Here is a 14,385-nt window from a genome sequence, read left to right on the forward strand (position 1 = left end):
GGCATTTGTTTAAGACCCTTGATATATTGTCCAACTGTGTTCCAGAAAGTTTATGCAAATTAGGCTCCTAGAAACAGCATATAAGAGTGTCTGTTTCCCAAGCCCTTACCAAGGCTAACTATAATCATCTCAAGAATTCTATCCATTTGATAGGATACTGAACTGCATATCTTTCTGTTTACATTTTTATTTCCTATTTGTGAGATTAAACATTTTTACGTTAATTAACTTTCTTTTTTTAATAAATTGACTGTTCACATTTTTAGTCCTTATGTCTATAGAGACGTTTTCATTCAAGTTTTTCATTTATAAGAGTGCTTCAGTTGTTTAGGATATTTACCCATTTCCTGTACTCTATTTTTCATATATTTTTCAGCTGGTCAATTCAGAGCCTGCATTGTTTGTTTGGGGAATTAAAATCACTGTTAAACAACAGAGGTCAGCATCCTTTATAGAGGTTTGTTTAGTTTTTTGGGCAGCAGCAAGCCTTGTCTTTTTCCTTGGCTAGGACAGAGGAGGGGGGAAGACACGGGGAAAGGGAGACGTGTGTGTGTGTGTGTGTGTGTGTGTGTGTGTAATGGTGAGTACCCTCATGTTACTCTCCTTATGGTGAACGTGTTGTGAGATGCCTGCCTGAACAAACAGGGGAGAGCCCAGAACCACTTCGGGGAATCCCCACCTCCGTGGTCAATCGAGTGAATGTGTCACTGGTAAAATGCATTTCCTGCTGAGTTCTTCATCCAGGTCAGACCCTAAAATGTTCCTTTAGAAAGAACTTTAATAGGCAGAGAGGTCTTGCTCTGAATTAGCAGGTGGCACCTTAATGGCACGTTAATGCCTAATAGGGATTATTTGGCTACCAGCTCAAAGCCAGGGCACAGAGATACCTGAGGTGAAGAAGAAATAACAAAACATAATCCAGAATTGGGCTTATTCACCATCTTTTCTGGTCTCCTCTTTGTCTGAGTGACTAAACAACGGTATTAATAAATAAATGGTCAAGAAAGGGCAATTTCTCCTTACAGAAGAATTCCAATTACTAAACATATAAGAAATGATCAAAATAGAAAATTTCCGTTAGAACACCATGGCAATAATCGCTGCAGGCAAGATCGACTGATGAATGGTAAAATTAGTGGGTGAAATGCATAGCCTCAAAGTATCTCTCCCAAAATATTTATTAATCTTTGTGGTGATTATAAGATATGTTCACAATTTTTGATACTCCTTCTGCCAGGAGTTGGAACTTAATTCTTCTTCCCTTGAGTATGAACTGGACTTAGTGACTTGCTTCTAATAAATGGAGCATGGACTAGGAAAACAGTAAGTTTGCAACAGAGAAACCCGGCAGGCACTATCTTAATCAAGTGATCAAGGTTAACATCATCAGTAATAAGACATACTGATATCTTGCACTCCTTGATATGATGTCATAAGAAGGGCACGTCATTTCTGTGATATTCTTCCCAACAGTCTATAACCCTGTAATCATGAGAAAATATCAGACCAACTCAATTTGAGGGATATTCTACAAAATACCGGACTAGTACTCTTCAGGTCATCACAGGCAAGGGAAGACTGAGGAACTGCCACAGACTTGAGGAGACTAAAAGATCTGACAAATAAATGCAATGTGGGATTCTAGATTGGATCCTGGATCAGAAAAAAGGATATAAGTAGAAAACCTGGTGAAATCCAAATAAAATCTCCAGTTTACTTCATAGTATTTTACCAATGTTAATTTCTTAGTTGTGAATATTGCACCATGGTTACATAAGATGTCAACATTTGGGGAAGCTGAGTAAAGAGTACAAGGGAACTCTCTGTCCTATCTTTGCAATTCTTCTGTAATTCTAAAATTATTCTAAAATAAAAAGTTAAGGGGAAACAAACCATACCCAAATCTCATAAGGACATACTCAATTATAGCAAAGCTATTATAAATAGGAAAGCAATCTATTTTCACTAAATCATCATCATGTAGAATGGATTGGTCATGTTGTCATTTCCTCAAGCAGAGAAGTAAACTACTGTAGCATTTCAGTTGTCATAAGTTTATGATTCATAGATTCAACAATCACAAAAAATAAAGTTTTATTATTTTTCAAAAAATAATAAGATTTGAAAAGTGGCTCTTATTACTGGATGTTCTTACTCTCCAATTGTTCAGAAGTAGAAAACAATGTGGACAGTCAGAGTTTTTATTTATTCTAAGGCTGCCCTGGTTACTATGGAAGGAGCCTGATTTCAGCTGACAATATAAAGATGTTGGGCCCAGGAGCTGTTAAAATGTGACGTCAAATGTGAGGCTTGTGCCCAATGTGGCTGTATGCTGTCTGTTTTGGATTCCTCTCTCAGGCATCTTGTTTTCCTTGGCTACTGAATTACTCAGGAAAGCTAACTGCCCATAGGAGACACATAGAAGAGCTAGCTTGTTCTCTGGGTTGGTGATGCAGACACTATCCCAGGCACATAAATATTCTAACAAGTTTCATCTCGTCACTATAGAGTCATAAAGTTGCTCTATTCAGCACATGATAATGGCTTTGTAATTCAATTATTGGTAGTATTTGTCTTCTGGGATTTATCTGCCTTAAACTTCGGCATTCATGTAAAACTCTTTACCATAAATCTCGCAAATGCCGCGGCAGGTTCTGTCCCCCACCCTAGGGCACACCTTGCCATTTCTGTGAAAACCTTGACAGGCTTCTCTAAATTATGGGATAACTCTGTTTAGCGATGTTGATGTTTTAAGTGCCAGAGCCAACAATAAAAAACGGTGGGACAGGTCCATTTCCTCTAGTTATTCTCTTTAGATCCTGACAGACAAAGTTCCATTCTCAATGCAAAAGGCTGTTTTCAGCCATTTATCTAGAATTTTGTAGAAAGGATTCCTGCAAGTCATAAGAGGTCAGATACAATAGCTTCTTCTCTAAGAATCCTGAGATTCTGAGGTATAAACCCACCAGAGTTAGTCATCTACATGGATTCACTAGTCTTACAGTTGGTTTTAGGATCTTCCTCTGCTTGCTCTGTCTTTCATTCCTACCTAGTCAAATGAGCCAGTTTCTGGGTCTTCTCTACCCTCTTGTCTAGAATTTACCATCCCAAGCCTAATTAGTTATCCACTAAGACAACCCTATCTAACTTTTGATTTGAAAATTAAATATCTGTGGTTGCCTCATCTCCAACATTCCCACCTCATTTTTCACTCATTCAAAAATATTTATTTAGAACCCATTTTATCAATTCCAAAATGCTCATTTTTTTTTCACTTTAACATTTCTTAAATCAACAGGTGTCTTACAGCCATTAAAATGTTAAAGTTTAATTGGCAGAATTTTTTTTGACAGATATATAAAATAAGGATGTGCCTTCACTTGACAAATTTTAGATCTGATGGTATATGGTATGTGCCAGACACTGTTCTAGGCACTTCTTTATCCTAGCTCTTTGGCCAGTTTCTTCTCATTTTTGGCCTATCAATGAACAAATCCCTCTCTGTAGACACCATTCCCCAGAAACCACCCCCCCATCATAATTTAATATGAACATATATTTGTGTGTATGTGTAAATCTTTTCCTTTTTTGTTCCTCTCTCCCAGTCCTCTATGCTTCAACATAAGATATATTAATACTGGCTGACCTTACATCTCGGTATTTTGGTTACAGAATATAGAAAGGGGAAGTAGGACTCAGTTAGAAGAGGAATATCACCCAAAGATAGATAATGTGACTTGCGCAAATTTTTCATCTTTTGGGGGAGATATCATGTTTTAGGTTGTATGGGGAGAAAAGCTCATGATGCTAAGTAGAAGCTTAGTTGTGTTTTTGTTTTTATTTGGAAGTTATATGTAGTTTCAAAAGATGTGCACGGGTGCCACGTGTTCAAGGGGTAGACTATGGTGATTTTGTTCTGGGTCAACTTGGACAAGCCACAACTATATTTCCAGAGTCTCCATATGGTTCCAAGTTAGAATTGACCAAAAAGAAATATGTACGATTTGGAAGGAAAGAGAGAAACAGAAGCCACTTCATTCTGAAGGTCCTTTTGTTTATAGGTGATGAGAGGCAATGCAGAAGTGCTGGTAGGTTCTAGTTTGTCCTCGCCCTTCCCCTCCTAATTCCATCTCCAGCTTTTCCTCCAGACTGCCAGCCTTATGACCTCAGGCCCCAAGCCAGATTCTTAGCTGCAAACTCAGAGGGGCAGCTTTGCAGGGGCAGTATCCTTCCACATACTTCTGAAGGGGCTCCCTCTGCAGGCCCACCTCAGCAGCTGCAAGTCCCTTGAGGGGAGGGACTATGTGTCCTCTATCTTCGTGGCCAGGAGGCAGCTCTGAAAATTACTCAACTGATGTAAATTAAATAAATTGGGCAACATAAGAGTTTTCAAATAATTGAGAAGGTATAAAACAAAACAGCTGATTTTCTATCCATTGTTTCTGATTCTGGGGCAACACAGAAGTAAAATACATGTACACATTAAAAATTCCCATTGAAAATATAAATTATTAAACTGAATATCAAAATGAGATTGCCACATTTCAGAAACTCATTAATATCCAACTCCTCCCTATTCCTCTTTTTTTATAATAGTTAATATTTATTCATCATATGTTACATGTGTTTAGAGGTTAACCTGAATTCTTAGTTTTATCCTGACAAGTATATGAGGAAGACACTATTATGATGACCATTATACAGATGAAGACTGTAAGGTTTAAAAAATCTAATTAAATAGCTCATCATCACACCCCCTGAAAACAGGATTCTAACAAATTTAGTATTCTGAGTCCAGAGCTCTCCCTCTTTTTGTGTGTCTGTGTGAGGAAGATCAGCCCTGAGCTAACATCCATGCCAATCCTCCTCTTTTTGCCGAGGAAGACTGGCCCTGAGCTAACATCCGTGTGCATCTTCCTCCACTTTATATGGGAGGCCGCCACAGCATGGCCTGACAAGCAGTGCATCAGTGTGTGCCCGGGATCCGAACCCGAGCCGCCAGCAGTGGAGCGCACGCACTTAACCGCTATGCCACGGGGCCGGCCCCAGAGCTCTCACTCTTAAACACTAGACACCATCTCTTACCCACTTAGGGAAACATACAAAGGTGGTCAATGACTGAATGAGCAAGAGAAACCACACATATAGACACTGTACAAACCCAAAGGCTCTTGAACTTGAAAGCTAAGTGAGATCTGATCACTAGGGCATAAGTCAATTTATTTTAATATTATCCTAAATTAGGAAACCATAATTATGAGGATTTTTCCTCTCCCTTTCTCTCTCATTCACTGCCATCTCTGGCACTCTGCTATCATAAGAGTTCTTAGTGGAAATCTAGAGAAGTGATAGAATCTCAGTGCTCAGAGATAGAGGAGCCGCAGTCCATGGAGACAGAAAATCGTCAGGATAAGGAGGACAAGAATCGGCGATGACCATTAGTGAAAGAAGGTCACGAGAAGAGTGATGGGCTCACACTCTAGCAGGAGAAATTTGATTTAATTTGTAGAGAAAACTTGCTAATCATATGAAGAGATGAAGAAGTGGAGGAAGGCACAAGAGGGTTGGAAAATAGTACTCATGTGGAGAAATTAACAGAAAAACAAAACAAAACAAAATACCAGGTCTCTCAAGATAACGAAAATCCTCTTATCTAGCACCCCTAGCACAGGTACCAGAGATGCCCCAGTGCAACTCTTGGGATGTGATCTCAGGAACGGTTTGCTGCCACTTCTCCCTGCTCCTTACCCAAGCCACACACATGGTTCAGCTCAGAGGGTAGGGGACTCAGAATCAGAAGAGACTGTCAGAGAGGATGAGGGACAGTATAAGAGAAGAGAGAATAAAGGCCATAGTCCACAGAAAGTGGGGTTCAGAGTTCTTCTGAATCCCATATTCTGAAGTGTGTAAAGGATTTGTCAGCATCGGCAATCCAGGGCAGTACTCCCTGTGAGAGAGGTCTAGGGTGCACCTACTCTGTCTTTGCTTAAATTTCTCTGCTTACGTGGATCTCATTACTCCTTAGGACAGCCTGTTGAGTTAATAAATAGACTACTGCATAGAAAAGTGTTCATTTTACTGATCTAGAATTTTCCTCCCTTCAATATATACTTTGATGGCTTAGAAGTGTAACCTTTTTATGCTAGAGGAAAGAGGTCATTTATTAATGGTCCCTAATTTAACAAGTGAAGTCCACTCAAGATGTGTTTCAATCTAGATGTTTGTGGGTTTATGTGTGTGCATACACATGCATGTGTGCATTCAATGAATTTCAGTATCTTATATGTGTGTGTGCATTTGTACACACAAGTTTCTGCTTCTCCATTTACTATCATAAGCAAGATAGAAACATTTTAAAGACAGAGTCTTGGTCCTTAAGGAACTTACCTTCTAGCAGGAGAAGAAAATGAAGAAATAAAAAGATAGATATGGAGAATATACTAAGTGCTAAGTTACTTAACAATAATTATGATAAGTCATTTTTATTTTCAAAATAAGCCTTGGAAGAAGGAAATTGAAACTTGGGCACATGAAGTAGTTTCTCCGAATCACTCAGTTAGTAAATAATGACGCTGGGATTTGAACCTGGATACGCTGACTCTAATCCCATGCTCCTTCTATCAGTCACATATACAGACCTGCAATACAATGGTGTTATGACGCATCACATTTTATTTGTGAAATAATCACATTTAAATTCAGAAAAGAAAGATATTCTTCCTGCCTGGAAAAACAAGAAGCAAGAACCAAAGAAGGCTCCATGGTAGAGGCAGACTTCAGAATAAGGTCATAAAGGTCCAATATTGTGATCCCAATAATGACAAAGATCCTCACACATTATCTTTGTAGTCAAAGACCAAAACTATCCTGACACATAGTATGTGCTAAAATTTAATCACTGCTAAAACAAATAAGGACAGTCTGTCCCCAGTTAGGAGCATGTATAAAACCACAAGGGATAAGAGGTATAGACTGGTCCACAGACTAATCAGTGCCTAGAATTATTTACCTGGCCTTTTGGAATCTAGCAAACAGAATTGGGAGGGTGGTGGTTGGGTCAGAAAATGTACATTGGAGCCCAGGTTGGCAAGAACCTAGTTATGTTCTTACTCTTTTCAATTTTATGTTGTAAGCAATGAGAAGCAAGGCAAACACTTGAACAGGAAATGCTTACATGATTCCTTAGGCAGGAGTGTGATATGGCAAGACCAGGGGAGGGGCTTTCTCACTATTCCTAGTGAGAGAGAAGGGGACTGAACCCATGTAATGTGAGAGAGAATGGAAGAGAAAATTGGCAGGCATAACTTCACAGGGTAGAATTGATGGAAACCCAAAGATATAAGAGGAGGTAAGAGAACCAAGTTGAGTATGACTCCAAATGCTAACGCTAGGATAAGGGGAATGTAAACATATGGAAGCTTATAAGAAAAGCTGATTCTGAATGGACAGATGTTCCACTCCCAGCTCAACATAAAATTGAAAGCAAGTGATGGTCTTCATTTAAAAGTTCTCTGCCGACAATGACCTGCTTCATAGCTTTGAGTGAAAGATGAGGCAGAGTATCTTGAAAAAAATAGCCATAACCCCTTACAAATATAGTATCAAATTATCTTGTTATTTTGATAGAATAGCGTTTTACATTTTTTTTTTTTTTGGTAATATCATTAGACTCCAACCAATTTCTAGTCTGCAGAACCTGGGAAAGGAAAAGTGCAGAGGATTCTCTGGTTATTGAATCCATTAAACCCATCTGGGGAAAGAGAAAAGAGTTACAACCATCTCATGCCACATCCTCCAAGTCCCTTTGGTGTGAGTAGCTTAGAAGTCTTGGAGATGCTATGTTGTATAACCAGCATATCTGAAAGAGGAAGATGAAGGGTCATGGTGATCTGCTGTATATAAAACAAACAAACAGTCAAACAACAAGAACAAGGGGGGAAAAAAACCTTGAAATTGGCTCAGCGGCAATATTCAACAAGAAATGGAGGTTGAGTGGTAGTAATATGAGTCAGAATCAGAGAGAGAAAACTACTTTAACTCCTGGAGTGTTTTCTGACCACAGCCAGATGGGTTGGTAAAAGTTTATGGATCTCCCTCTTATGCCTGAGGTTAGAGGAGAGAACCATAGGCCAGGTATACAGATAAACGTGACTTTAATGACTGGGTGTAGGGCCCGATGGATATGAGGCCAATAGGAAATATCTGCCAACAAAGCAGTTCTGAATAAGAAGAGAGCTCTGCGGAGCAGAGCAGAGAAGCTTCAAGGAGAGCTGGAGCTCAAGCCAGTATTTATTGGTCCCTAGCATAACGGGAGTGGTGAACGTATGCTGGAGAGAGCATAGCATGGTGCTTAAATAGCACAGGCTCTTTAGCCAGACTTATCTGGGTTTAAATTCCATCAGCATAACTTACTAATGTGTGACATTAAGCAAAATTATTTAACCTCTCAGGGATTTTGTTTTCTTATATCTTCTTATTACTCATCTATAAACGGGAATTAACACACCTCCGAGTAATGGGCACCTCTTCTTGATGCCTTCCCATTAACCTTCCCTATTTCCTTGGTAAAAGTACTCCAGTCCTTCCTGGGGCATCATCATTCCTTACTTTCCGTCCATGTGGTTTATTGGAATTGATTCAACACCCAGGTCTAGATGTGAACATGTTACCTAATCAGGGCCCATAAGATTTAATCCCAGTTTTGCTGGAGCAACAAGCAAGAAGGTGTTTTCTTTTCCATTGGAGTGAATCTGGGAAGACATAACCTGCCGGAGACCACCAGGAGGAGAGAGTCTGCCTGAGAGTGAAGCTAAAACAGAGGAGAGCAGAGCTGAGTGATGGGGCGAGATCAAGATCTGATGACTTGAATGAGTCTGTGGATCTAGTGGAGTATAGGTCAAATGAGACCTGACTTTCCAGACTCTTGAGCCAATGGCTCTTTAAAAATTTTTTTCTTAAAACAGGTCGCATTTTTCTTGTCTTGAAAACGAGTTTTGATCAATAAATTATTTCACCTCATTGATTTGAGGATTGCTTGAAACAATGTATGCAAAGTACTTACCACAGAGCTTGGAACACAGGAAGTGCTCAATAAATGGGACTTTTTGCCAAAGATGTGGAATGAGAAGTCATTCGTGTTGACTGGCATTGGACCATGGGAATGAATGAGAATGTGTATACATGCTCAAACACACTGAGTATGGAGTTTTAAGTATTCTTGTATCTGTCTGCTATACAATATAGCTGTCATATGCCCCGAGGGACATTACTGAAACAAGGCTGGCATATCAGAACAACAAAGGTTCATTGTTGAGCCAACTCCTAATCTTCTATGTGCAAATTAGTCACATGAAATATGTAATCAACATTCAGTTGTCCCTGTTTCCAGCCAGCCCCCTATGTGTGAGAATAATATAGTCAATAAGGTAAGCCTGCACCTATTTTTAATTAAGTGGAATGACTCTAAGATTGTATTGCTCTTGTCTTTTGTATAGATAATAGATTGCTGAATGGTTTATAATGAAAACTGCCCTCCATTGCTTTGTCCTAAACTTGAATCACATTCCAACAAACCACATTCATGAACCTCTAATAGAAGATTTGGCTTCACTTATTCAAGGCATTTGGGTACCACTGATCCTTCAATTCCACATTCCTCTTCAATGTCAAATGCAACACCTTGGGTCTTACCTATTGAACTGTTAAACTCTAAACTCAGTTATTATTGGGGGATACAGGCAGGAAATAAGTCTTGAATTTGGGGTTAATCTTTACTACTGCAAGCAAGGGCCATGGACACAGACAGACCACGTTTCAAAACCTGGCTGTATTACATATTATGTGTGTTATGTTGGATAAACTACCTCACTTTTATACTTCATCAAAAGAGGATAAGAATCCCAACCTCACAATCTTGTTATGAGGATCAAATGGCATGATTTATCATGTGCCCAGATTACTGTAGTTACATAACAAATACAAATCCCTATTATGGAACTTTATCTTGTTGACACTCAGTTCTCCCATCTGTATTTTTTTTCCTAATGAAAACCTATTCTCCCTTTTTACAATAACAGAATCCATTTTTTTCCTGTTTTTAGGAATCATCTCTCTCCCAATCTTGAACCATGCAGTTTGACTGGAACTCAACCCCATCTTCTATTTCAGTTCCCAGGGTAGATATGTGTCTGACCTGTAAGAGTAATGTACCACAGTTTACAGCCTTGATCCAAGCCAGACCACTCAGATTCAATCCCTGTAAATACAAGGAAAGAGGCAGACTGGTTTGATGGGGCTTCTAAACTGTTAGAATGTAAGACTAAAGCTAATGATGTTCATCATTGCTACAAATGGGGAAAGCCAATCTGAGAATGAAGCCAACACAGAGGAACACAAAACTAATAGCTTCAGAAAGTCAGCCACTATTCATAATATTATTACTACTAGTCAGTGGGCACTTAATACCATTCTTAGGTGCCAGGCATGTAATCAATTCACAAGAAACATCTCAGTTAATGCGGTAGGTATTAATTATCTCTACTTTACAGAGGAAAAAACTGAGGCACGGAAAAGTTAAGTAACTTCCCCATGATTCCTTACTTAGCAAATGGCAAAGCTAGAACTCACGCCTCAGTATCTCTGAGCCCCTTAATCTCCAGACTGCACTGCCTCCCAATATAATTGATATGCGACATAGTAAAGACCAAGACTGCTATCACAGTTTGTTAAATAAAAAGGACATCTATTCTATTAAGGGCAATATTGTGCTAAGATGTGATTTATAAGATGCCTTATACATGTAAATTGTTTTTAGAAGCAATTTGAACTCCTTGGAGGAAAGTTCATATTTATGTTAGCTATGGTAGTACTAAGAGCAACCACTGTGATAAAATAAAAATAGGCTCTTACAGTCCATAATTATTTTACAATTGCCATAGATTACTTCCAGGGGTGGCATTACTATTGCCACTCAATGTAAAGATATTTCCCGAGTGTATCAGGTGATGAGGAAAAGACAGAAATTCATCTTCATTTTTCTCTATGGGAAATGCTATGTTATTACCCAGGGTCACTTAATTTGATGTTGCTCCACACCCCCATAGCCAGGCTCCAAGAAGAAATGATTAAAGGCAGCTTCTTTTAATTAAGCTTACTGAATAATCCTAGATAGCCCCGTAGTTCCCATGTAATTTGAAGCAACTGGTTTCCAGGAACGAGTCTAAAAAACATTGCTTTGGTTGACATCTTTTCTGCCAGCCTCGGGAAGTTTCTCAGAGTCAGAAAATACAGACCATGTGGCCAGAGACCAAGAGATTTTCATCAACAGTCATGTGCGCTCTGCAATTTACAAGGTCTCATGCCTTCTCTGGAAAAACCAACCAAGCTTAAAGAACCCATGGGGGCCATTTGATAAGCCCAGTTGGAGAGCTACACATGCAGGCACAGTGGCCAAAAGAGCTTTGGGTTTTCTCCACTCACATGCCTGAATGGGCTGGATTTCCAGGGCTCACAGCCCCAGCCCAGAAAAAAGGCCATGAGGTAGAGGCAACCAAGTCCACTGATTCAGTTGAGCATGGATATTGGAGCCAGACTGCTTGCGTTTGAATACTGGCTCGGCCAATTTCCAGGTGTGTGATCTTGGCTAAATTACTCAACCTCTCCATGCCATGGGTTCCCCATCTGTTAATGATGATAATGTAAGGCTTACATCATAAAATTGTTATGAGGATTAAACAGCTTAAGTTTGAATAATGCTTATTACAATGTTAGGGCTTGAATAGAGAAGATGTGTTTCTCTGTTCCCAAAGGTGGAAGGAGAGGTATTATTTATTTTACTTAACAGACAGATTAATTAGAATTCATACACAATCATGTGTAAGGTTTTTATAAAGATAATATTATCACATTTGGTTACAAGGGCTTTGCTAATCAGGCTTTCACAGAGAAGACCTCCATTCAAAGAATAGATAAGAACGGATTGCAATTAGCACCAGCCAAAGGAATGATGTAAATATGACCCCCAGTGAGCTAGAAAACACTGTGTACCATGTATCACTTACAAGGGAAGTATTCTCATCTCAATTCTTTTTCTTTGTCCATCCTTTGTCCATCCTAGTCAAGGCTTTTCTTTGTTTCTGTTGGTAGGAACAAACTTCCATCTAGTTCTCTGTGAATTGCAACTTTCCACCTTCTATTGCTGGGTCCATCTGCAGATATTTTCAGCCACTCAGAAGCAGGACTTGAGGAAAGATTTGTCCCTCACACTTTTTCATCAACTCCATTTCCAGGTTAACTTAGGAGGACCACATAAATTTATCTTAGTCTTTCATTTATTTATTTTCTGAGGCATTTCTATGCACATATAACACCAAGTAAAAGAGAGAATGAAAAAAAAGAAAAAAGACATGGACTCTCCTTCCAAAAAGTGACTTTATAAATTACAGGCAAAACATATAGAGGTACAAGGTTTCTCATGAATAAGGGACACGTTGAGTAAAAGAGGAAGAGAAGTGCTGATCAGAGAAGGGAGACTCAGAGAAGGGAGACTCAGTGGTAGCTAGAGTTGAATTCCCAGGGAAGGGAAGAAGCTAATTTGGACACCAAAAGCAAGGCTCAAGCCACTCCTGAGCGGGAGCAGAAGTGGGAAAGAGTTGAATAGCTTCTGTGCAACAAAAACCTTCTGTAGTTATACAACAAGTGGGACTTGATCAGACCAAAGAGCTGCAAGGCAAATGAAACTAGGATAAAAATGAAAAGACAACACACCAACTGGGAGAAAATAGTTGCAAACCATATATCCGACAAGGGGTTAATCTCCATAATATATAAAGAACTCACACCTCTGAACAACAACAACAAAATAACCCAATCAAAAAATGGGTAGAGGATATGAACAGACATTTTTCCAAGGAAGATATACAGATGGCCAATAGGCATATGAAAAGATGTTCAACATCACTAATCATCAGGGAAATGCAAATCAAAACTACACTAAGATATCACCTTACACCTGTGAGAATGGCTATAATCACCAAGACAAAAAATAACAAATATTGGAGAGAATGTGGAGAAAAGGGAACCCTCATTCACTGCTCGTGGGAATGCAAACTGGTGCAGCCTCTATGGAAAACGGTATGGAGACTCCTCAAAAAATTAAAAATAGAAATACCTTATGATCCAGCTATCCCACTTCTGGGTATTTATCCAAAGAACTTGAAATCAACAATCCAAAGAGGCTTATGCACTCCTATGTTCATTGCAGCATTATTCACTATAGCCAAGAAGTGGAAGCAACCCAAGTGTCCATCAACAGACAATTGGATAAAGAAGCTGTGGTATATATACACAATGGAATACCACTCAGCCATAAAAAAAGACAAAATCGTCCCATTTGCAACAACATGGATGGATCTGGAGGGTATTATGTTAAGTGAAATAAGCCAGACAGATAAAGACAAACACTGTATGACTTCACTCATATGTGGAATATAAACTAACACATGAACAGAGAGAACAGTTTGGTGGTTACCGGGGGAAGGGAGTTGGGGGGTGGGCACAAGGGGTGAAGGGGCATATTTATATGGTGACTGACAAATAATAATGTACAACTGGAATCTTGCAATGTTATAAACTATTATGACATCAATAAAAAATTTTAAAAAAATCAAACCTTCTGTAGTTATAAATGTCTCCTTATGATGGGGGAAAAGGTACCACTCCACACAGAAGTCTCTATGTGTTATTTTTGAACCAGTTTATTTGCAAATGACTTCTCTTTCACTTTCTCAGGCAGTTTCACCAGCATTTTAAGAGATTTCTCTAATGCAGTTCTCTGGCTTTCAACTCCCACAGGGGTTTTAGGGCAGTGTTTGAAAATGAGAAAGATAAAAATGCATTCCTCTTCAAAGTGAGAGAATTGGGGTGGGGGCGGGGGGCAACTGGGAGCATGTAAGTCCAAAGGCTGATGAGAGGCAGTGTGATTTTAGGAGGAATGTAGGGGAGACGTCTTTTATTGTCATAGTTGCAGGGAGCTCATTGGCTTCTAAAAGGTCACTGCCCCAATGATTCTGAATGATGTGAACAAGGGATATTTAAACTCTACCTGAGCTAGTTCTTTATAGCACTTTTTATACTAGGAAAAGTCTGGAAACAACCTAAATGTCTTTTCCACAGGCAGATTACATAAATTAGGGTAAGGTAGAGTCATATCTTTTGGCAGGGGTTAGGTTGTAAATTCAAAAGGGATTGATAACGAATGTCAAAATTACACTAGAGTGCTTCGTATTTCTTCTTAGTTTACCAGGATCTAGGCCCTTGGAAACTCAAAAAAGCCAAAAGGAATTGTGTTATTCCCCTTCTTTTCAATTGTAGCCACCCACACCCATG

The 14,385-nt window shown here is 39.2% G+C and overlaps 1 protein-coding gene across 3 annotated transcripts in view; it reads right to left on the reverse strand.

Annotated features, from left to right (window-relative positions):
- SORCS1 (sortilin related VPS10 domain containing receptor 1) overlaps positions 1-14,385 on the reverse strand; it is a 477,606-nt gene that overhangs the window by 149,619 nt on the left and 313,602 nt on the right. The window lies entirely within an intron of this gene.

This window comes from Diceros bicornis, chromosome 6 (genome assembly GCF_020826845.1).
Source record: "Diceros bicornis minor isolate mBicDic1 chromosome 6, mDicBic1.mat.cur, whole genome shotgun sequence".
In the NCBI taxonomy this organism is placed as follows: domain Eukaryota; kingdom Metazoa; phylum Chordata; class Mammalia; order Perissodactyla; family Rhinocerotidae; genus Diceros; species Diceros bicornis.